The sequence below is a fragment of the Rattus norvegicus genome, chromosome 17, assembly GCF_036323735.1.
Source record: "Rattus norvegicus strain BN/NHsdMcwi chromosome 17, GRCr8, whole genome shotgun sequence".
Taxonomy (NCBI): domain Eukaryota; kingdom Metazoa; phylum Chordata; class Mammalia; order Rodentia; family Muridae; genus Rattus; species Rattus norvegicus.
Genome location: NC_086035.1, coordinates 62,800,712 through 62,825,672, shown reverse-complemented (window position 1 = coordinate 62,825,672; position 24,961 = coordinate 62,800,712).

Below are 24,961 nucleotides of genomic sequence, written 5' to 3'. Positions count from 1 at the left end.
CACCTTCCTCTTCTACTGGGATTAAAGGTAGATGCCACCACTCCCAGCCAGGAACTCTTTTTTAGATCTTCACAACAAATAAAGCAAATATTCACATGTAATGGGCCAATTAAGAAATTTACAGAAAATAGAAAATCTCTAAACTTAGACATCAATGACTTAGAAGTGAAAAGTAAATCGTAAAAGTAATTTCATGTATATGTTCACATATGAACATATATGTCATTCACCTGATTGTATCCATCAAGTCCAGCATATTAGCTCGTCTGTAAACTCAGCACTTGAAGGCTGATGCTGGAGGATTGCCATGGGTTCCAAACCAACCTGGGCTACAGTAAGCTCCAGGCCAGCTTGAGTGAGTCCTTGTCTCAAAAGAAAGAGAAAGGGGTGGGGGACGGTTAAGATAAAGACCAGAGAGGGAAGGAGGGAGGGAAAGAGAGAGAAAGAGGAAGTAAAGAAGGAAGGAAAGTTGCTGTGATGAAATTATATATCTATAAATAAATCTGTGTTTGGAAGAAAACATCTCAAGCTCTTTAACAAAACCTGGGGATTAGGTAGGGGGTGGATAGGTACCGGGATTTCACCACTGATTTAAAACTATCTTTACTGGTTTTTCTGTGGCGAGAGCCAGTTGCATTTATACTAAATGGCAACATTTCTTACTCCATCTGTGGCCCTGCCAGCTCACCAAACAATGTTTTTAATCAAGAACTGAACGAGCATCTGAGAAGTTCAAGTTTGCACTTGGTATTTCATCCACCCACAGCAGCTTCTATTGAGCTCCCCATCAGCTACGACACCTGGGTCCTTTTCCCAAACACAGGAAGAGCGTGGGTAAAAAGCAACAATCCAATTATTGTTCCTCACTGTTGAAAACAACCTTCAAACAACAGGAAATCCTTGACATTTCCGCAGCCTTTACTACGTCAACCCACCTTCTCTTTTCTGTTGATGATGTTTATCATGTTTCTCAAGTTACTTCTGGGTTCACAGAACCCTTTTAAAAAGCGAGAAAGTCTAGGTGGGTGGTGTGCAGACTTGATTTTCATTGCATTTGGAAGTTCTTTGTCTGTTTTTTTTTGTGTGTGTGTGTGTGTTGTATGCGTGGATGGAACGTTTTCCCTAACCCTACAAACATTCAGTGTTCACAGAGACTTGTGAATGCCTCCAGATTTTTTTCTATGAATATTCAGACATAAATATTATTTTTGTAAAACTTAAATGAGGTTAAACAAAATTCGCTATTGTGCGATTTCCTTTTTGGATGTGACTGTGTATTGGAGGCATTCTGTTATCCCACACAGGTCATTATGGTTTGTGAAATATGCCGAATGGGCTCATCATGTGTTTGAGCACTTGGCCCTGACCTGATGCGGTAACTCAGGCCGCAGAATCTCACTGGAGGAAGTGAGTCACTGGAGGGGTGGGCTTTGAAGGCTAATAGTTCAGCCCCACTTCTGGCCTTGTGGCTCTGCAGCCAATACGCTACATGCTTTCCCCACCAGAATGGATTTGTATTCTAAGAACCCCCACGGTGGAATAAATCCTTACTCCCTTGATTCACCTACTTTGATAAGGTCCACAATCAAAAGAAACTCTAGAAGAAAGGGGTTATTTGGCATACACTTCTGATCCTAGTCCATCCCTGAGGGAAGTCAGGGCAGGGACTATGGAGGAACACTGCTTACTGACTTGCTCCCCTGTTCATAGTATCTGCATCAATTAGCAATGAAGAAAATGCCACACAGACATGCCCGCAGGTCAGCTGATAGAGGCCATCCACCAACCAAGAGATTCGCTCTTCCCAGCCATGTGGTGCTGACAACAAAGATTAGCCATCAGAGTCTCCTATGCCCAGACCACTGCCTGAACCAATAGATTCTTCACGAAGAATGCTGCCATTGTTTCTGCAGGGGACCTTAGCATCTGAGCAAGGGTCGTGCCGGATACTTCCTCCATTTGCTCAGCCCATCCAAGTATTAGCTAGCTCCAATGTCCTGGCTTCCTGTATTCCTTGTCCCTAACCACATCCGTTCTAGAATCTGCTTAAGTCTACCAAAGCTTTTGAACTCTTCATCTCCATCTGATTCATCTATTTCCTTGGTTGTCCATTTTGGCAAACTTGATTCTCTATAGAGCAGATCTTGTCCTTGCTGGAGCTGTCCAAGATCCAGCCTGGGTAGGAAAGTCTAGGAGAATATGCTTGTTCCTATGGGTGTAGGGCTAAATGGATGCACCATTAAGCTCACTCACTCAAAGCCATCTGCATTCAGTACTGTTCTGCTGCCTTGATAAATACCATGATCAAGCCATCTTAAAGAAGGCAACTTTGGGCTTATGGTTCCAGAGTCCACTGTGGCAGCAAGCAACAGGCGCGCGGCAGCGGGAACAGAAGATAAGCTCAGATCTTGAAAGTGCAAAGCTGAGAGAACAAGTTAGAAATGACACGAGGCTTCTCATCTCAGTCTGCCTCTAGTAACATACCTTCTGCAGCAGGGCCATACCTCCTAAACCTTCCCAAATGGTGTCACTAATTTAACACCAAGATTTCAAATGTCCTGAGACTATGGAGGGGGGATTACTTCGCTTTGAAACTACCACACCATACATTTGTGGCAATTGCTTAGTTTGGGCACCGTTTGAAATGGACATGGTAGGTGTTTTGTTTTGTTCTGTTTTGGTGTTTGTAGTTTACTTCCTAGGTAATGAGATTTTACTTAGGTTTTTATAAAGTGGAAAAAGTATAGGTAGGCGAAAGGCAGGAAGTCAGAAGGTAAAGGACTGAGCATAATACCACGAAGAAGGAGAAAGGAGAGGGAGAGATCAAAGAACTGTACCTAGCCTCACAGGTGTTTAACAGGGGAGCTCCTGAGGAAAGGACCTGCACATGATTTCTGTGGCTGTGTGGATGTCACAGAGTACGTCACACAGGCCCAGATGGCCACGGTCAACTGCTCAGCTTAGCTTCTTCCTGCAGCCAAAAGACATGAGATGGGCGAGTCTGCTGCCGTGTGACACGGTGTACTGTTTCACGGGGAACCATTTTGCTGTAAGTATCCTCTAAGATGACAATAACAAAAGAAATCGCAAAGTGGGAAATATATAAACCAGGAATGTTTATGTATTGTGTTGCATTCTGTTGTAACTGCATGTTTTATTCTTGACATTATTGTAGCAGTTACATTATTTACAACAGTATCACTACAACACACACCCTAATGTGTTAGGTTACAATGGCTATAGTAGATCTATCTATCTATCTATCTATCTATCTATCTATCTATCTATCTATCTATCTATCACACATACATATATATTATGTATATATTATGTATATATATATCATACATATAATATATATATATCATATTATGATCTCACTGGGCCACCATAGGCTATGCAGTCCATTGCTGGCTGGACTATAATTAAGTGGTACATATTGTAATATATGTACACACACACATATATATACATATATATATATATATATATATAGTGGTTTGCATATGCTTGGCCCATGGAGTGGCACTATTAGAAGGTGTGGCCTTGTTGGAGGAAGTGTGTCACTGTGGGGGTGGGCTTGGAGACCCTCTTCCTAGCTGCCTGAGGATGCTCAGTCTGTTCCTGGCTTCCTTCCGGTGAAGATGTAGAACTCAGCTCCTCCTGCACCATGCCAGCCTGGATGCTGCAATGCTGTCACCTTGATGATAATGGACTGAACCTCTGAACCTGTAAGTCAGCCCCAATTAAATGTTGTCATTTATAAAACTTGCATTGATCATGGTGTCTGTTCATAGCAATAAGACCCTAACTAAGAGAATATATGTATTTGATCATTGAGTACAGGCTGTTCAGGTATTCCCACATTCATGAAACTGCATGCTCAGAGCATATAGTAAATATATATATATATATATATATATATATATATATATATATATATCATCACATGGTATAATTTATAATTAGGATACAGGAACTTTTTAGCTCTATTATGATCTCACTGGGCCGCCATAGGCTATGCAGTCCATTGCTGGCTGGACTATAATTAAGTGGTACATATTGTATTTTGTAATTTTGACTAGGGCATGCAGAGTAACTAGAATAATTATTTCCAAACATCTTAGGAGGCTGGTGAAGAGGATGGAGGGAAGGAAGTGGGCCTGAGTGACATTTGAAAGACAGAAGAAAAAGATGTTTTGATTGATTTTATCCAGGTGTAAGAAGACAGAAAAAGGTCCCTAGGCATCCTTCTAAAATTTTGACATGCCCAGTGGGTGGAATCAGCACTCCTTGAGATGACACAGGGAAAAGAGCTCACATGGGGGCATGTCGAAGGGTTGGGTGAGACAGAATGCAAACTGTAGACATCTTCAATCACTGCACCCTGTATTAAGAAGCCCATCCATTCTCAATTGGCAGGTATAATTGAGGGAGTATTTTCTCATCCGTGACACAATACTTGAGAAAAGTGACTTGGTGGAAGAAGGGTTTATTGGGGCCCATGGTTTAAGAGAACAGTTCATCCTAGGGAAGGCATGACAGTATGACTCGTGGTTGTGGCAGCAGGAACATGAGGCCACTTGTTCACATCTTAGCAGATCAGAAGCAGAAAGTGGACCAGAAGTGTCACTGGCCCATAACCCTCAAGGCCTACCCTTACAGATCAATTTCCTTTAGCTAGGCCCCACCTACTAAACATCCCACTATCTCCTAAAACAAGCACCATGACCTAAGGACCAAGCGTTCAAACAGGAACCTGTGAGGGCATTTCACATCAAACCACGACCAGCCCAGCCTTAACCAGGAGAGCAATTGGGCGAGGATGAGGAGCATCTGGTCTGGTAGAGATAAGATTGATCATTGAGTATAGGCTGTTTGGGTATGCCCAAACACATGAAATTGCATGCAAAGAGCACACTGGTCACTGCTGGAGATTAAAAACTGTTATTACTTATTCCAATTATAAACAGAGCACACTGGTCTACTGAGTGTGCAGGAGAAGTAGCTAATTCTCATTAGCAGAAGTTTGAAATTTTACTTTTCTGTGTGAGTGACTGTGTGTGTGTGTGTGTGTGTGTGTGTGTGTGTGTGTGTGTGTGCGCGCGCGCACGCACGCTATACATGCACCTAGTATCCACAGAGATCACAAGATAGTGTTAGATTTCCTGGAACTGGAGTTAGAGATGGCTGTGAGACGCTATGTGGATGCTGAGAACTGAACCCGGGTCCTTTGCAAAAGCAGCAAGTACTCTTGACTACTGGTCCATCTCTCCGGCTCCTTTTCTGGTTTGTTGTTACTTGACAGAGAACCTTAGATAATCTAGACAAGCCTCAAAACACATACATAGCTGAGGATAACTTTGAACTCTGTATCCTCCTGCCTCTGTCTCCAGAGTGCTGGGTTAGAGGCATGTGTCACACATCCAGCTATGAAGTGTTGAGAATCAAACCCAGGGCTTCCTACATACCAGGCAAGCCTACTCTCTGGCTACCCCCAAGGCCTCTGCTTGGTCTTTTTTTCCTATCTTTAAAAAATAATTTTCAAATAATATGCTTTCATTGTCCATACTTTACTTATATACAGATATGTGGGCTCTCTCGAAAATGATAAAATTCTTAGCAACTTCGTTTCCCTTTTCCAAGAGGAATCCTCAAAGACGTCTTTCAAAAATATCAGTTACACCATGTGTCCCATTCAGAATCTCTCCCTACTAAACTGGGTTTCTAAGTGGAAAGAAGCCAGGTGGTAAAGGAACTCTGGAGAACACTAAAAGGCTGTTAAAGTCTCTTCTGGGGAAATTTGGCAAAGATCCAGATACACATGATGATTCCGATTTGAAGTGCTTGTTCTAGTGACAGATAGCCACATCCTCCCCCCCCTTTTTAAAGATTTATTCATTTATTATATATGAGTACACTGTAGCTGTCTTCAGATACACCAGAAGAGGGCATCAGATCTCTTTACAGATGGTTGTGAGCCACCATGTGGTTGCTGGGAATTGAACTCAGGACCTCTGGAAGAGCAGTCGGTGCTCTTAACCGCTGAGCCATCTCTCCAGCCCTGCCAAGTCCCCCTTATAACTTAGTCCTTAAGACGCTTCAACCAAAAATATGACCAGAGCTCAGAAGTGAAAGGTTTGACAGAATATGAAAGCAAGAGGACTCTTCTAGCAGTGGATAGGGTATAGTTCCATTTGAAATTTTATTTTATTTTAAGGATAAAATCATACTGTGCATACAGAATATCATCTACATACTAAGTAATATTATAATAGAATGACTGGGTATATTTTAAAACAGAAAAAAAAAAAAGAAAGAAAAAATTTCAGGTTACAAAACCCCTCCTCCAGTAACAGATTTTTTTAAAAGAAAAAAATCATTGTTTCTAACTGGGTCAATGTGACAAAAGAATCCAATGATGAGTAGTCATGTGTAATGTCTGTTGTACTAATGGCTGATGGAATTGCGAAGAGCATCCAACTCCAATAGTCACTGCTTCAAAGGATAACACATGTTGGGCTCTTTTGGAAATTTGGAAATGTTTCTAACTACTTCAATACACAGAAAGTTGAATTCTCATATCCAGCATGGGCAGGGAGGAGGAAGGGGAAAAGGGGGAAGGAGAGAGAGGAATGGGGAGGAGAGGGAGGAAGGGGAGAAGGGGAAGGAGGGGAAACAATGACAGAGCCAACTGTTCCTTCAAAGTTCAATGAAGAGAAAAACACCCACTCAATGTCCTTTTTTCATGACCTCCCCATCACACACACACACACACACACACACACACACCCTTCAAACCCATGAGTATTCTGTCCTTTCTCCACGACCTTATATTACCCTATCACAGACTCCTTTCTAAATTTTACTTTATCCACATTTACAGTGTTTATAAATGGCATAGGCTGGGATCCACATACGAGGGAGAGCATGCAGTGTTTTTCTGAGTGTGGGTCACCTTGTTCAACCTTATACTTTGTTCTTCATGGAAACAGCACTTTGCACTTGGGTTAATTGCCTTGGGTCCAAAGGTCTCTGACAGCCAAGTGGCCTATTTTTGTTATTCACTAACCTTTTCTTGCATTAGAAAGAAAGGTACTTGTACTTTCCAGGTCTCTGGGACAAAATGCCTGACAGAAACCACTAGTTCGTGGTTTCAAAGTGGTGAAGACCTGGCTGCATTCGCAGTAATAGGAGTGGCTCACAGGTATCGGGAACCCGAGGCTGACAGCTCCACTCCAAGTGGGCCAGAAGGATGAGAAAGATCCGGCTGCAACTGTGGCCCAGCTGTAAGCCTCTAGGCTCACCGACCGACCACCTCAATAATCTACGTCCTTCAACTAGATTATTCTTCTCAGTGGTTCCACAACTTCCTCAAACAGAGCCACGGTCTATGGGCCAAGTGAGTCTGTGGGGGACGTTTCAAAATCCAAAGCACAGCAGAGCTGTAAAACTTTTAGGTATTAGAGGAATCTTGGGGACACATCCAGCTCTCACTGTAAAGATGAGGATTCTGAGGCTGAGTGGTTAAGGGGGCTTCTTCCAGCTCTAAGCAGGAATAGGAGAGGCAGGATCCGGTGGCAGAAAAGAATGGCATTAGAACCAGACTGACTCAGTCTGGCCCTTCTGGTGGGAGACTTTAGACAGCTTTTGGTTTGCCCGGGGCTAGATACTCATACATGTGGAAAATAAAAAGCTCAGGCTTGAAGAATCTCTAATACTGCTTGAAGTTCTAGCATCCCGCAAGCCTTTTGTGAGGATTAATGTTTCCTTTCCCAAAATAATTACATGTATATAGTCATTCATTTATTGTGTGTGTGTTAGAGAGAAGGGGAGGGAGAAGGGGGAGAAGGGAAGGGAAGGGGAGATGGAGAGGGGGAGGGGGAGAGGGGGGAGGAGAAGGAGAGGGGAGGGGAGGAAGGAAGGGAGCGAAGGGAATATGCACGTGGAAGTCAGAGGACAACTTTCTGGGAGTTGATTCTGTTCTTCAATCATAGAGGTTTCAGAGATCTAAGTCAGGTTGTCAAACTTGGCTACAAGTGCCTTCGCTCATTGAGCCACTCACCAATCCAAACCTGATCCTTAATTTAAAAGTGTTTGTATGTGTGTGTGTGTGTGTGTGTGTGTGTGTGTGTATGCGTGTGCATGTGTGTGCAATGTGAAGGTCAGAGGACAGTTGTGGGGGTAGATTCTCTCTTCCTACCATGTGGGTCCTGGGAATCGAACTCAGGTCCATCAGGCATGGCAGCAAACACCTTTACAGGCTGACCCATCACCACCCTGCAACCCTGCTTGCTTTTGAGATGCACACTTCGAAAATATTTTCTCCTACTTGCTGACTCATCTTCTCTGTGCCTTTCACAGAACAAAGGTGCTTACATTTTAATAAAGCCCAGCTTTTTTTTTTCCCCCTTGAGTTGTTTACAGTTGTGGTGATCTATCTAAAATAGATCCTCACAGCCTATATCACCTAGATTTTCCTCTACTCTATCTTTTAGAAATTTTACTTTAATGTTTTATTCTTAAATATTTGCTACATTTCATTTTCAATGACTAGCGTGCACCACAATGTCCCTTATTGTTTTATTGGTGGGTTTTTTTTTAAAGCATTTTATACTGTGTGGCACTCTGAAAATCAGATTTTCCTCTCACTTTTAGTCTGGGGAGCTTTTTTATTACTTTCCTATGGTTATTTCTTTGATAGCAAGCTATTGTAGCATCTGCATTATTGGCTGCCTGCACGGACTTCTTTAGTCATTAACATATTATGCAATTAGTAAGCGATTACACATTCCTCATTTACAAATGGGAATAGCTCAGGCCTTGAGAGAAACGCACTCCTTGCTGTGTATCTGATTCAAGGCAGCCAGCACAGCTGAGAATCTGTGAGGACTTACCCAGGGTCCCTGGGATGGAGCCCTCAAAGAAAGCACGGTGTTCCCAGCGAGTTTGCGCTGGTCTTAGGCTATTAATGAAGCTGCCCTCGGCCTTTTTCGGACTAACACATATGGTGACAGGTGGAGGGACCACAAATAGCCTTGGCCTGAGAGTGGAAAAAATGATAAGCCATGGCCAAGGCCTTCAAAGTGACTTCTTGACAGGAATGCAAGTGGCAGACACAGGGCTGCAGAGCAGCAGGCGTCCCACAGAGCAGAGCCCTCCAGTCTGACCCACCCCCAGGGCCTTCTGTGCACTGGCACAGATGATCTCAAGATGTGAGCGATGGGATGTTGAGTTCAATGTGTCTCATGAATATACTCTTCAAAACAACAGCTTCCTAAATCCCTGTGGTTCCACTGAAGTCAGCCTCTGTGGTGTGTGTGTGTGTGTGTGTGTGTGTGTGTGTGTGTGTGTGTGTTGCACACATGTGTGCAGGCACTCATGCATATTGCACCTCAGATGCCAGCCATCTTTGTTTTTCTTTATTTTTACTCTCTCTTTATTGAGGCACAATCTCTTACGGCCTAGAGCTCACATATTAGACTAGATTTTTAGGCTCGTAAGATCTGGGGACCCATCTGTCCTTTCCTCCTCAGCTCTGGGATTAAACACACGCCACCTGGCTGAGGTAGGGTTTTTTTGTTTGTTTGTTTGTTTGTTTGTTTGTTGCTTGCTTGGTTTTTCATTTTAAGAATTTTAAGGGTGAGACGGAGAGGATGCATTGGGGAGAGTAAGGTAGGAAGATATAACCTGGGCTATAAAGTGAGTTATAGGAGAAGCCCAGTTAAAGAGACAGGCCCTGGGGGTGGAAGGAAGACTTCAAGTTACAGTAGAGTGTCCTGTGTCACTGGGAGGGAGGGAGAGAGGGAACTGTGGGTCCACCAGCTGCATACATGAGGGATGCCTAGAATAGGAGTAAGTACTCTAAGGCATCCCTCCTTTGATTAGGTTTTCCCCAAAATCTACCAAGTATGGACCAGATTGGGAACTTGACAGAAGTGCTCAGTTTTGGGTGGGGTCCCATTGGTAAAATGCTTGTCATACAAACTTGAGGACATGACCAGCAAGATTACTTAGAGGGCCTACTGTACAAGCTCAGTGAGCCAAGTTCACTCCCAGGAACCCACACAAGGGTGGGCTTCTAAATCCCCTCTCCATCCCTGCAGTGAGCCGTATTGGATTTGGGCCTAGCCGCTTTGTGACTGCATAGCTCAAGGTGGCTACTTGACTCCGGGCTGCATGGCCTCAGAGGTTTAACCTTGAAATGACTGCCATACAGACTTGAGATTGTTGAACTAAGAGCCTCTCCCAGGAAGACCCTGGGAGCAATGACAGGATGTTTCAGCCTGAGCAAAACACCGGATGTCCCTGAGCAGATTCCTAAGAAGGGTTCGACCTTTTCAAAGAACATGTCCCCGGAAGACTGTTGCCTCTTTGTTATAGGAGGATATCTTGCAGTGTAGTGATTCACCTTATATCCTTGGGCACTTCCCAAAGTCCCCCACCCTAAGCTTCAGTTCCCGCTTCTATTCCTGCCTCAGAGCTTTAAATGCTGTACATTTCTCTCAATAAACGAGACCTTGACAACAGAACTTTTGCTTGGTCTCCTTCTTCTCTTCACCCCCATTTTGGCCCACAGGTAGAAAGCCTCTTCAGGACCCTGAATAACTGGGTCCCCGCTGGCGGGGACACATCCCCCTCACCCAGCCATCAGGTAATGTGAGCAGCTGGGCCAAGCTGTTTCCTCTGACCTTCACATGCCCAAACCATACATGGGGAAATAAAAAATAAAAATAAATGAATAGCAAAACTGTGGACAGCTCCTGAAAAACCAAGAGGTCGGCCTCTGGCCTCCACATGTATATGCGCTGCCATGCATGTGCAACCACTCATGCTCGTAGTCCCTTACACACAGGCAGATATACATAGGAAGATCTCTACGTATGTCTTAGTGAGTCCACGTCCTCTTTCCCATGGAATCCCTATCTTGAGTTCAGATTTGACAATCCCTACCACAGGCAGCAACTAATGTGATGGATTTCAGAATAGAATCAGGCTTTGGTATCACATGACCTGTACTGACTGGTTTTGTGTGTCATCCTGACACAAGCTGGAGTTATCACAGAGAAAGGAGCCTCCCTTGAGGAAATGCCTCCATGAGATCCAGGTGTAAGACATTTTATCAATTACTGATCAAGGGTGGGAGGGCCCAGCCCATTGTGGGTGGTACCATCCCTGGGTTGTTAGCCCTGGGTTCTATAAGAAAGCAAGCATGAGCAAGGCAGGGGAAACAAGCCATTAAGTAACATCCTTCCGTGGCCTATGTATCAACTCCTGCCTCCTGACCTGCTTGAGTTCTGACTTCATTGGGTGATGAACAGCAATGTGGAAGTGAAAGTTGAATAAACCCTTTCTTCCCCAACTTGCTTCTTGGTTATGATGTTTGTGCAGAAATAGAAAACCTGACTAAGACATGGCCTAACCACATAAAGATGCCTTAGTTATGAGGAAATTGGAGCATGGTGAGGCAGAGGGGGGTGTGGGATTTGTAATCAGCTGTTCTTCCTACTGAGGAGAAGGTACCTTGGTTTCATTTGCAACGGCTAACCACTCCCAGTCACCCTCCCTGCAAAGTCAGACACATCCCGCTTTTAAAAATGAAAAAAATCCAGACGCCAGAAGTGTTCAGTGAGCTGACCAGTGGAGCTGGGATTTAAACTCACAGTTCCTAAATCCCCTCTCCATCCCCCTCACCCTGGTAACATGAGCTGCCTGACAGGTGGGCCAAGCTGTACTCCACCAGCTTTTGTCCTCTCAAATGCCAGTTCTAGGCGACCAGGCTGGTTATCTTAGGAAATGACCTGTTCAGAGTGGCTCATGGAGGGATAGGAGGCCCAATAATTCTAATACTTGTCTTGCCAGCATGAGGACCTGAGTTCTGCCCACAAAAACCCACAAAAAACAGATGGATGGGACTGGAGAAATAGCTCAAAGGGGAAAGGTGCTTGCCACCAAGCCTGATTTCCTGAGTTTGATCCCCAGAACCCACGTGGTAGAAAAGAATCAACTTCTGTAAGTTGTTGTCTGACCTACACACACACACACACACACACACACACACACACACACACACACACATAACCAAAGCAAAAACAACACCTGTAAGGAAAATGTTATTTTCAAAGGGATCCTTAAATATGTCTAACAACCTTCAAGCTACTTCTACACCCAAAGAAACCAGCTTTCTTGGAAATGGTTAACTTACCAGTGTCTTAGCTATCTGCTAATCCATGAGGCCAAGCCCTGGATGAAAGCAAAACAGATTGTGATCTAGCGATCTAGCACCTGCCCCTCTCTTCCCTCTCTCTGCCCCTGTAAATACCGAATGGACCCATCTTCCTTCTTGTCCTCTGCCAACCGTATCCGAGAAACCTTTTCCCAGGATACCTAGCAGAGATGTCTGCATCTTGAAACAGAACACCCCCAGGACGGAAGCCATAGTATTATATTTGAAGGCAGGGGTTTCATCCTCTGGTTCACTGAATATAGAACACCATCCACCCAACCTCTCTCTTTCCTGGACCCGTTCCTGTCCTTCAGAGTTGAGAGCCTCAGTGCTTAACCTGGAAACACACCAAGGAAAAACTCTCGCAGCATGGCTGAGCTGACGTGAGCAGTCAAGATTGGAGACTCTTACCAGCAAACTGAAGACATCCATATCTTTTTTTAGGATGGGTTTTCCTATGCTGGCACACCTCTCTGGCTTGTTTTCTCTTCAGTCAGGGCTGATAATAGCACTTGGTTTTATATAGCCCCTTGGTTGTGAGTGTTGACAGCATAAGGAACTATAAAGCCAAAATCCACTTCTATTGCTTCTCTCCGGTGGTTGGAATTCCACATATGGACATAGATAAGTTTGACCAAAAGGATATAAGGGACAGGAAATGCATGAGCCATTACCCAAAGTAACATTTATTAGATGGAATAAGGAAGAATCTGATATGATAGCTAAGAGTCACCAGGACACATTGAGCGCTAGTGAATATGCTAGTGTGTGTGTGTGTGTGTGTGTGTGTGTGTGTGTGTGTGTGTGTGTGTATGTGTGTGTGTGTGTATTCTGATTCTAGCCAAGACTGCCGGAATAATAGGGTTTTAGCAGGGCAGAGAGTAAAGGATGTTATCTTTCATCCACCATGGGGAAACCACTACAAAAGTCCAAGTGATGGAGCTCTCTTTCCCCACAGTTCACTGTTTGTGTCTGCGGAGACAGAGTAACCAGAGTAGGAATACCCTTCCTTAGGGTGCTTCACAGCCACAAGCCAGAAAGTTGTCGTCATCCCCATATAAAGCTGCAATGTCCCTGAAGCAAACGGTGTGCCCTGGAGCTCTCTGCAGCCTTTAAAGAGAGGCTGCTGTTCCTAAGGACCCAGTTGGAGGGAACTTGGGCAGATCTGTCACGTAGCTGCTGTCTCCTTTCGGAAAGCTGCTACAGGCTATTGTCAAGAATTAACACATGTTGGGACTGGAGAGATGGCTTAGCTGTTAAGAACACTTGTTCCTCTTCCAGAGGACCTGGATTTAATTCCCAGTATTCACATAGTGGCTCACAACCATCTGTATGTAACTCACTCTCTTCTGGTCTCCTCCATAAGCAAACTTATAAGTGCTGCATATATATATATATATATATATATATATATATATATATATATATATATATATATATATACGTGCGCATACACACACACACACACACACACACACTCGCTTGCACATCACCTTGGGGGTGTCACCACGTGCTGCACAACCGCCTTGGCAGGATTATGGCAGGATGTAAAGATCAAAGAACTGGTCTTCACTGAGGTTTTCTGAATTGTCAACTGAAATTCCCCAAGGAACTGATATCTGTGTAGAAGATCTTACAGATACTGGGCAGAACGTGTAAGGTTGTAATGAGATGGGATGCTGGAGATTATATTTGTAGTGTTTCCTGTTACTGTGACAACAGCAATTTAGAGAGGGTTTATTTTAGCTCATAGTTTGAAGATATTGTCCATCAGGGTAGGGAAGGCATGGCATCAGGAGCATGGAGTGGCCTCACAGCAGAGAAATGAGTGCTGGAACCCAGCTCACTTTCTCTTCCCTTATTACTCAGGACTGTGGCCCATGAGATGGTGCTGGCTACATTCAAGATGGGTCTTCCCTCCTCAGTTAAACTTCTCTGGAAATGTGTTCATATACCCAGATGTGTGTCTCCTAGGTGATCCCAAACCCAGTCAAATGCACAATGAAAACCAACCATCAACAAGATCCAGGACCAAAATTATCTTGACTGTTCTTAGTTCCCTTGGTTACCACATACCCTTAACCTCTGCCACTAAACTAGTGTTTTTGTGACTGTGGGGTAAAACCTTTAGAACACACTACTTCGCAGACAAGTAACTTCTACCAATCTTTTGTTTGTTTCATTGGTTTTGTTTTGTTTTGTTTTAGTTATGTTTTGTTTTGTTTTATGTTTTGTAGACAATAATTCAATCATATAACACCTGAAATACATGGGAGTCATTGGGTAGAAGTGAGTCTCACAAACTGAGGCTTATGACTGGCATATGACAAGGGCCACCAGCTTGTGGAATTGCACACTTAGTCACTGGGTCTGTGCTAGCAGTCCTTGATATCAGAACAGCATGAAACTGCAGGGCAATAATACATTGTTTGCTTTTCTTATTGCTGTAACAAAACCCCCAGCTTGCTTGCTCCTTGTTTTCTTTAGTTTGGACCCCAGCCACAGAGAGGTACCATTCATAGTTATGATGGCTCTTCCTACCTCAGGTATCCTGATTTAGATAACCCCTTATGGCCTTGCCTAGAGCTTGTCTTCTAAGTCTAGATTCTATCAGTCCATCCTCAATATTCACTATCACAGACTCTCAACCTCAATAAGCAAAGTCCTGGAGAACTGTATGTTTGGTAGCAAAAGTGTTCTAGGTAATAGTAAGAGGTAAGAATGTTTGCCTAGAGATGCTTGGTTGAGGCAGGTGCCAAAGTCAAAGCATGAGGAAAATAGTGTTGTTTATATTATAGCTAAAATGAGACTTCTCACGAACTCTGCTCTTTCCGGAAATGACCATGGTTAGTCTAGAACTAAGTGATATCAACTACTTTTCAAAATAATTGAGACAATATAAACCCTAAATCAGATTGCTTTGGTGGGTCACCTCTTAATGGGCTGTAAGGACTAAATAAATATTTAACTTCTTAATCTTTTGCCACCACTGGTAATTAATACCTGAAGATAGGTGTTCATTGGGAGATCGTGATGGTTTGAATGAGAAAAGTCCCCCATGGGCTCATGTATTTGAATGTTTGGTTCCCAGTTGGTTGCACTGTTTGTGAAGGTTAGGGAGCCTTTCGGAGGTAGAGCCTTTCAGAGGTAGAGCCTTGCTGGAGGAGTACATCACTGCGAAGCATGTTTTGAAGGTTTTATTGCTGGCCCTACTTTCCGTTCTCTTTCTTTCCTTCCTGTATGTGGATGAACTCTTCACCAAAATACCACAAAAAAAGGTCTCTATGCCACATTCTGAAATTCTTCTCCACTGAAACCTCTTGGACCAGTTCTGCACAGTTCAAATCACTCTGAGCAACAAAGTCTTCCACATTCCTTCTAGGATAGCTCATTCAGATCGACTTAATGCATTCCACTGCTTTCCAAATCAAAAGTCCCCAAATCCACATTCTTCCAAACAAAAGAATGGTCAGGCCCACCACAGCAATACCCCAGTCCCTAGTACCAACATCTTTCTTACTTAGGATTTTAGCTGTGAACAAACATCATGACCAAGGTAACTCCTATAAGGACAACATTTAATTGGGGCTGGTTTAAGTTTCAGAGCTTCAGTCCGTTATCATCAAGGCTGGAGCGCAGCAGAGTCCAGGCAAGCATGGTGTTGGAGGAGTTGACAGCTCTACATCTTGTTACAAAGGCAAACAGGATAAGACCGATCTAGGCAGCTAGGATGAGGGTCTCAAAGCCAACAGCCATGATGACACACTTTCTCCAACAAGGCCACAGCTACTCCAACAAGGCCACACCTCCTAATAGTGCCATTTCCCTTTGCCAACCATATTCAAACCATCACTTTATTTGTGTGTGTGTGTGTGTGTGTGTGTGTGTGTGTGTGTGTAGTGTGTATAAATACACCTGTCTTTGAGTGCACAGACATGTATACAGGGTCTCTCTTGAACCTGGAGTCCCCCAGTTTGCTAGACTGGCTAGCCAACAGATTTCAGGGATCCACTTGTTTCCCCTCTTCCTAGAGCCAGGATTACAGATGTTTACCATGACTTTTATGTGCATTCTAGAGACTGAACTCAGGACTTTGTCCTTGCGTGACAGACGCTTTACTGACAGAGCCATGTCTGCAGCCCCTCCTGTCCCTTTCATATGCTTCACCACCCCTGTTCTGATGACATGGTTGATGACATTGGAGTTTACAGCCGGACTCTTGTCAGCGTTTAATTATGTGCACCTTATTCGCCTTTGCTCCCAGCCCTTTGGCTGCTTCCTGCTAACTGTGAGAAAGTTCACAGGGGCAGCACTGGGGCCAGGGACCAAGATCTTGTGACACCTCTCAGTCGAATTTTCCCTGAGAGCTTCTAGGTTCCTCTCAAAATGTCAGGGACACAGTGAGCGCATGAGCAAAGCATCCATTGAGATTTGGAGATACTGAATCGCCTAGTGGTTCCTTCTTCCAACCCTCTAGAGCCACATCTCCCTCCGCCCCACCCTGCTTGAAAATCCCTGATCCCTGTTGTTAGGAAAGAGCGTAATGAAATTTAAATTTAGCATGTGAGGCTGCAGGTCACCCTATCTCTGTTTCTGAGAAACAACTGTTTACTATTCTAACACTCCAGAAACCTGGCAACGGCTCATGGCTGGCTAGGGTAAGCTCCTGGGCTCAGGAGCAGCTGTGCTAGCAAGCGACCCCTGCCCCGTGGGCCCTCCCCGCCACACCAGCGGCATGTCTGAGTTAGGAGGGCCCAGACCTAGAACTTCGCAGAGCTGTGGAAAGCCGACAGACCCTATCTTTGATGATCCTGTGGATTATCGAGAAAGGAAATTCCAAACAGTCCATGGGGCTCCGAAGAAGCATTCCATCGCCCTGCCTTCTCTCCTTGTCTCTCTGATTCTATTTTTGTATTTCCCTCTGAGGGGAGGTTTATGAGGCTGAACTGAAAAGCCATAAAATGGAAGTGGTCGTCCTAAAGAGATGTTCCCGGGTGGAAAAACAGGAGCTGCCATTCCAGCTTCTACCCTCAGCCAGTGAGAACTCCAAGCACCAGAGCTCCTAATGCTTGAAAACTGAGTATCTAAATACTATTGTCATTTGCTGCAGGGACAGCCACAGGGAGACTAATGCCAAGTTTGCCGCTGAGCACAAGAAACTGCCTTGTTTGCATTTTCTGTTGACCACACCAACCCCCAGCAAAGCCCTCCTCCATCCTCCTCTCAAGTCACACGCACAGCACGTGGTGCTCCGTGCTGGAGCAGGGTCACTGGACAGTAGGGGCGACAGTAATGTTATCTCCACAAGTGACATTCTGGACACTCCATGCCTTGTGATCCCCGAGGCTAAAATGAGACTCCAGCAGTGGGAGGGAATGGAAAGTGGTGACGTTAGCCACCTGAGTGACATTGTAACCTCAGATGATGCCGGTGTCCAGGGCTACATAAGCTGAAGAGAATGGGCTGAATGCGTATGCTGACGTCATGAGCTGAGGATGCTGGGAAATCATTTGTGATCCTCTGCTTGGGATGTCCTCCCTAGCAAGCCTCTTCATGGAGAAAGTGAAGTAAAGCTTGCATCAATGTTTGATGTAGCAAATATGCTTTGGGGCGGGAGGAGGGGAATGCTTATGCATTTAAGGGGTAAATTTGTTTTGGCAAAACTCGTCCAGCACAGCACAGCCACCTATGCGCATCATGAACATTTGCACACAGCTGACTAGCCAACATATGTCCATTGTCATACTTAATTATGATGAAGTCACTGAGACAGGATCAGATAAGGACACAACACGAACAGACCTGAAACCTTTCCAAAGAAGTCTCATAAGCTAGTGAGAGGATAAACAGGCGAAGACTCATTTCATGCAGACACACATGAGTATTTGCAAGCTTGTCCTGCAGAGGAGGGGGAAACACTAGGGGATGCTTTTATGAACTGTTTCTACGGAAGGTACACAGTAGCGTTCTACTGGCACCACTTCCTCCCAGAATTCTGTGAGCCAAGGTAGGATTCTAGCACCTTCTCTTTAATAGGCAGACATTAGTTGTTAATATAACAAAAAAACAAAAAAACAAAAGAACAACTAGGGGATGTAGAGATGGCTCAGTGGTTAAGAGAACTAGCTGTTCTTCCAGAGGACCTAGGTTCAATTCCTAGCACCCACGTGGTGGCTCCCAGTCATCTGTAAATCTAGTTCCAGGAGATCCTATACCCTTTTCTGTTCTACATAGGCATCATGTGGTACATAGATGTGCATGCAGGCAAAATATCCAAACACATAAAATTATATATATGTATATATAAATTTATTATATATTTATATGTATTTGTGTGTAAAGCAAAGTGTAATACACTAAAAATTTATGAATTCTGTAAGTTTGCTTACAAATTTTTATACAATTAAAGGAATGATTTGAAAATACATTTTTTATTTGTGCTTGTGTGTGCACATGGTAAGTATAGGTCAGAGGATAAATTGTGGTAGTCCATCCTCTCCTCCCATCATATAGATCCAATCTCAGGATTGAGGTCAGGCTGTCAAGCTTGACAACCATTGCCTTTATTACTGAGCTATTTCCCTGCCCATGACTGATATATTTCATTTTTTTTAAACCTTACTGATACAGATGCAGATGCAGATGCTTGTAGCCAACCATTGGACTGAGCATGGGAACCCCAACGGGGGAGTTAGGGGAAGGACTGAAGGAGCTGAAGGGGTTGGCAGCACCATAGAAAGAACAACAACATCAATCAACCAGATCCCCCAGAGCTCCCAGGGACTAAAGTACCAATCAAAGAGTACACATGGAGGGACCCATGGCTCCAGCCGCATTATGTAGCAGAGGATGGACTTATCTGGCATCATTGGGAGGGGAGGCCCTTGGTTCTGTGAAGGCTTGATGTCCCAGTGTAGGAGAATGCTAGGGTGGTGAGGGGGAGTGGGTGGGGAAGCACCCTCATAGAAGCAGGGGGAGGTGGGCCAGATAGGGGGGTTTCGGAGGGGAAACCGGGAAGAGGGATAACATTTGAAATGTAAATAAATAAATAAAATAACCAATACAAAGTTTAAAAAAAGAGAGACCCACCACAGGGTCACTGAAATCAAACTCAGGCCATGAAGGTTGGCAGCAAGCCCCTTTACCCATTGAGCCATCTCGCTGGCCCACGGATAATTTTATCAGACATTTGCTTAAGGTTAGCAAACAATACTTACGGTCTCATTTCACAATAAATCCCACAGAGGATAACAGTTAGAGAAAAGAAGACTGCCCCCTTAACGATTAATCATTTGTGACTCTTTGCCCCCTCAGTAGCTTCTCTTCCACTCCATCCTCTCCAGGTCTACCTGAGTCTGGGTAGGGAGGCAAAATGGGGATTACATACAGTGAAGAACATTGCGGGATTGAACTCTAGCTGCTGGGGACAATGGAAAGAGGGTTGCCGTGAGAATACCACTGAAGGAAAGGAGAAGTGTGTTGACTACTCTTCTTATCATTAAGACCAAATACCTCAAAGAAGCCACTTAAGGAAAAGATTTACTTTGTCTCAGGGTCCAAACAGGCTTCAGTATGAAACATCTTCCACAGGCCCACGTGTTAGGTAGGACACTTGATCTCTAGACCGAAGAGCTGAAAGGCCCAGTACTGGTGGCAAGCCTCGGCCTCTGCTCTCTACTTTCTGGCTTGCTAGGGTGTAAGGAGTACTTTTTGCCCGCCCCTGTCACCCTGAAACCCAGTGTGTCTCTCCCACCATGGTGAACCACACCCTCTCAAACTGTGAGTCAAATACAATCCTTCTTCCCTCAAGTTGCCTCTGTCAGATATTCTGTGATTGATGTACCACACACAGCCCATTGGGATCAAGAAGGTGTGGTGACCAGGTGTCAGAGGTGAAAGGTACCCATGGCTCAGCTTGCTTTACCTTGGAGGATCAGAGAGCAGAGACAAATGGGAAGTGAGGCTGGCCTGTGACTTTTTCTTTTAATTTTTTTATTAGATATATTTCTTTACATACATTTCAAATGTTATTCCCCTTCCCGTTTTCCTGTCCATAAGCCCCCATCCCCTCTCCTCCTCCCCCCATACAGGTATTCCCCCCATACATCCCCCTTACTGTCCCCCCATATTCCCTTGCACTGGGGGTCCAACCTTGGCAGGACCAAGGGCTTCCCCTTCCACTGGTGCCCCAACAAGGCTATTCTCTGCTGTTCTCTCCTGGGTCAGTCCATGTATAGTCTTTCAGTAGTGGTTTAGTCCCTGGAAGCTCTGGTTGGTTGGCATTGCTGTTTTTTATGGGGTTGCAAGCTCCTTCAACTCTTTCAATCCTTTCTCTAATTCCCCTAAATGGGGTCCTGTTCTCAGTTCAGTGGTTTGCTGCTAGCATTGACTTCTGTATTGGACATGCTCTGGATGTGTCTCTCAGGAGAGATCTATATCCAGTCCCTTTCAGCATGCATTTTTTAGCTTCATCAATCTTATCTAGTTTGGGGGGCTGTACATATATGGGCCACATGTGGGGCAGGCTCTGAATTGGCCTGGGACTCTTAGAGCCTGCATCCACCAAGTGGGCTCATGTCCAGAAAGTTCCAGTCTCTGGATTGTTATATATATATGTTTCCTTTCCCTATCTCCTTTCTCAGCCTTTCCTCTCTGAGATCTCTCCTTCCCCACATCACATGGCCTCCAAGACTTGCTAGCTTCTTCTTTGACCATGGGAGGCTAGCTAGTGGCGTGAAGTTGGCTGTGGAAAAGGCTGTGATCCAGCCTCTAGGACTGCAGAGACATGGGTTTTTTGATTCCCTGTGTTTCAGCCATTTTGGTGGGCCTTCCTCTTGCTTCTACAAAGCATAGCATCTAGTGAACATTTCACTGTGGCACACATGCCCTTTTATAATCTGGGTCCAGCATACAGCTGTGCCTGTAGCCCTTTCTCATCCCAGCACCCTCCCTCTATTCAAGCCATCACACCACTTACAAGTGTGTTCCTGCTAGTTCTATCAATTTTTAACTTTTAAAATGGCAGTACAATACACGTAATAAAATCTTAACCATTTTAAGCACAGCCCAGTGATAGTAAGTATATTCATGTTGCATATCCACTTCTACCACCCATCTTAAAACTTGTGGGTCATAAAACCAAAATTTAGTGTCCATTAAAACATACCACAAGCTGAAGAAGTACATCATGAGTGTGGTTAAGTGCACTAAGGACCAGAGTTTGGCTCTCAGCAATCAGTTAGTGGCTCACAACCATCTATCCCTCCAGCTCTAGAGAATCTAATGGTCTCTTCTGGCCTCCGCAGGCTCCTTTGGATACATGGTGCATACAAACTCATACGGGTACAAACATATACCTGTAAAATAAGTGAATGAATATTTAAAAAAGAACTCATTTCTCCTTCCTCCTGGTAACCCATAGTCTTGACCTGCTTTCTCTCACTGAATTTGACTCCTGCAGGTGCTCTCTTGAGTGGAATCACAGAATATTTTTTTCTGTGTGGCTGACTCAATCATTTAGCACAGTACAGCTTTTCGAATGTGAAATGTCTCCTGTAGGCTCGAGTGTTTGGGCACCTGGCTCCCACTGACTGATAGACACTTTTGGAAGGGCGTTTATGAAGTGGAGTCTCAGTGGAGGAAACGGGCTACCTCGGAGGGCTCTATATTATTTCCGTTCTGCAACCAAGGAAGCTGAGATCCAAGACGTGCTGTTGAGGGACAGGGCCAGAGCAGTAGATGGCAGCTTTATGACTGTGTGACTCTTGTTGGTCACTTTTACCTGAGGCTACTTTTCATCCCTGGGCCTGGCATCCAGGTCTTGCTATTTACATTGTCCTGCAAGGCTGGCTCTGTCTTCTTTTCTGTTTAAATAAAATTTTAAAAAGTATCCTACTAGTATATAGCTTGTGTATAGGAGAGAAGGATGCATAGCTTGAAGATATTTTTCACAAAATGAGCACCCTTTATCCTCCAAACCTAGAAACAGACTATCGCAGGAGCCCGGACCCCTCACCCTGCCCAGTGTCTTCTTATCCATGCTGTGTAGGTTAGCTTCTGTGAGGTACCAACTCCAGCAACCTTTGACCTCATGATCCATGTAGAATCATGGCATGTATATCCTTTTGCCTGGCACCTATTGCTCACCAGGATGCTCATGAAAATCCTTTCTATAGTACAGGGCAAGAGTGTGGGTTCATGGCTAGCACATGTGTCCATTCTTTTGCTGGACGTCGATGTCTGGCTTGGCTCTGGGTTAAGACGTTACAAATGATGCTCTTGTGGGTCTTCTTGGGCGTTTCTGTTCTGAACAGCGCACCTGACAGTGTACCTAATTGTGAAATAATAATTTAAAGAAGTATCTGTCCTGATAGTATATTGCACCAGCAGAATATTAGGTGGGTTTTTTTCTTTGTTTGGTTAGTTGGTTTGGTTTGGTTGGTTGTTTTGTTTTTTTCCCCTTGAGCAGGGCCGCACTTTGTACAGTCCTGGCTGGCCTGGAAGTAGACCAGGCTGGTCTCAAACTCACAGAGATCTGCTTCCTCTGCCTCCTGAGTGCTGGGATTAAAGATGTGAGCTACCATGCCCAGCTCCTATCATGGTTGTCTCTCTGTCTCTCTGCTCTCCTCCGTCTCTGTCTGTCTGTCTCTCCCTTGTTCTCTTTTCCAGGATGGAAAAAGAGGACTGAGGTCTACTCTCAGACCCTTGAGACCCTGACAGTCTCTTGCTCCAGCCTTGCTGGTCCTGTGTGGGGAAGCCTCATGGTGGCTCTGATTGATGGGCTACCTGTAATGTGGATAGCATCACTGTTGCTTTAATGACCATTGAGGTTTCTGCTCATTTTTCTACTGGTGTGGAATTGAGCATGTTTGATTAGGTCTCGGAGAATGCAGAAATGAGCTCAAGAAGAACTACAGAGGATTTCTGGTGGTCTGTTAAAAGCCAGCATTCCCCAGGAACTTGTTTTCTAACTGAGGAAAGGAGTTGCTTCCCTTGCTTCTGGCAGAAGAAACACATGGCTCTCCAGTGACAAGTAACTGTGGCACCACCAGCATGCTGAAGCCCATGCTAGCTTCCAGGCTCCTGCAGTCCCTATTCACCATCCCCACCACTTCTTTTCTATACTCCTAGGCCTGCTCCAGCTCACAGACTTCCCTCCCCACAGCTACTCAGCCTCCTTATACCCCAGACTTTCCCATATCCCATTTTCCTAACCTTAGCCATGTCCAATCTGATTTTTATTCTCTCTGCTCTGGATCTTCCAGAAGTCTCTGGATATTTCCTCTCTTTTACTCACAATAAAACCTTCCACCCTAATAATCAAGTGGTCATTTTGGTAGTTTCTGTATTACACACACACACACACACACACACACACACACACACACACATATGGGTATATGTGCATATACAAACATACACCCATAAATATGTTTATTGTTTTGGGACAATTTTTAAAATATTCTCACATGAGTCATTTGTTACATACATGAATTTTATATTAACGATTTTCCGTATCCTGTAGCTCACCCTCAAATACTTTTGTTCTTTTTGTGTTTGTTTGTGGTCTCATGTATTCCCAAGCTGGCCTGAAGCTCTCCATGTAGCTAAAGCTATTCTTGAACTTCTGATCCTCCTGCCTTTATCTCCCAAGTGCTGGACGTCAGGTGTGCATTTAACACGCCTGCTAACTGCAGGGACAGGGACTGTATCCCGACGCCCATACATGCTAGGCAGGGGCTCTACCAACTGGGCTACGTCCTTAGTCCTCTTTTTCGGTGTTTTTGACAAGCCTGTCTTCTAAGCATGATCTTAGATTGTGAGTACTTGATGTCTACTTCCCAACAGAGTTATGACGTCATTTCCTCTGGGCCCCCTATAACACTTTCTGATTCCCCTGTCTTCAGAACAACATCCTCCCAGATACACTAAATGCCCTTGGCATTCAAAGTACCTGTCCCTGTCCTTCCAGGGCCAGCCTTTCCCGTGGGGCAGATCTAGTTTCAGGTTCTGGCACCTTGCAGTCTTCTCAGGCTTCTCTGAAGCTGCCCCTTTGTACCCGATGGTGCTCTGAAAGTAACTTTAGGAGGTCCAATTAATTGGCTTCTAAGTGACCTTGTGGAATCTTTGACTGTGCATTGAATCCCCCTATGTTTTCCCAGCTCTTTCTGTCTTACCCACCTAGCACCAAGAGCTTGTTGCTTGTTGCTAAAAGGGCTGAAGCATTAAGGCAGAATTGTGAGTCATCTCTGTGATTTAGTGCCATCTTGTCAATCTGCGAAGAGCATCAGGGGATTGTACTATGGAAAAATGAAATGCTTTTGTCAAATTGATATGAAATCCAAAGAATAATTATTGAGTTCCTGATACCTGTCAGTCTGTGTTCCAGACGCTGCAGAAGTGACACAGGAAGAAAGGCAGACATGGATCTTTGCACGTACAGAGCTTGTGTTTTGTATTGAGGGACAGATGGTAAACAAGTCAGATAGGTACATTTAGCATATTGAGCGACATGTGCTAAAGGAAAAAGAAGAGGTCTTACGATAGTGCCGATGACTTGTAGCTTTTTGTGAAATCTTCAGGCCAGGGCTCACTAAAAATGAGTGGGTGTACAGACCTGCTTGATGTTCTATGGAGCAATGTCTCTGACCAAGGAACTCACTTCATAGCTGAAGTACAGCAGGAACCATAGAGAATTATGCTTGCTGGCTAGAGGCATACACAGCTAACCTTCCC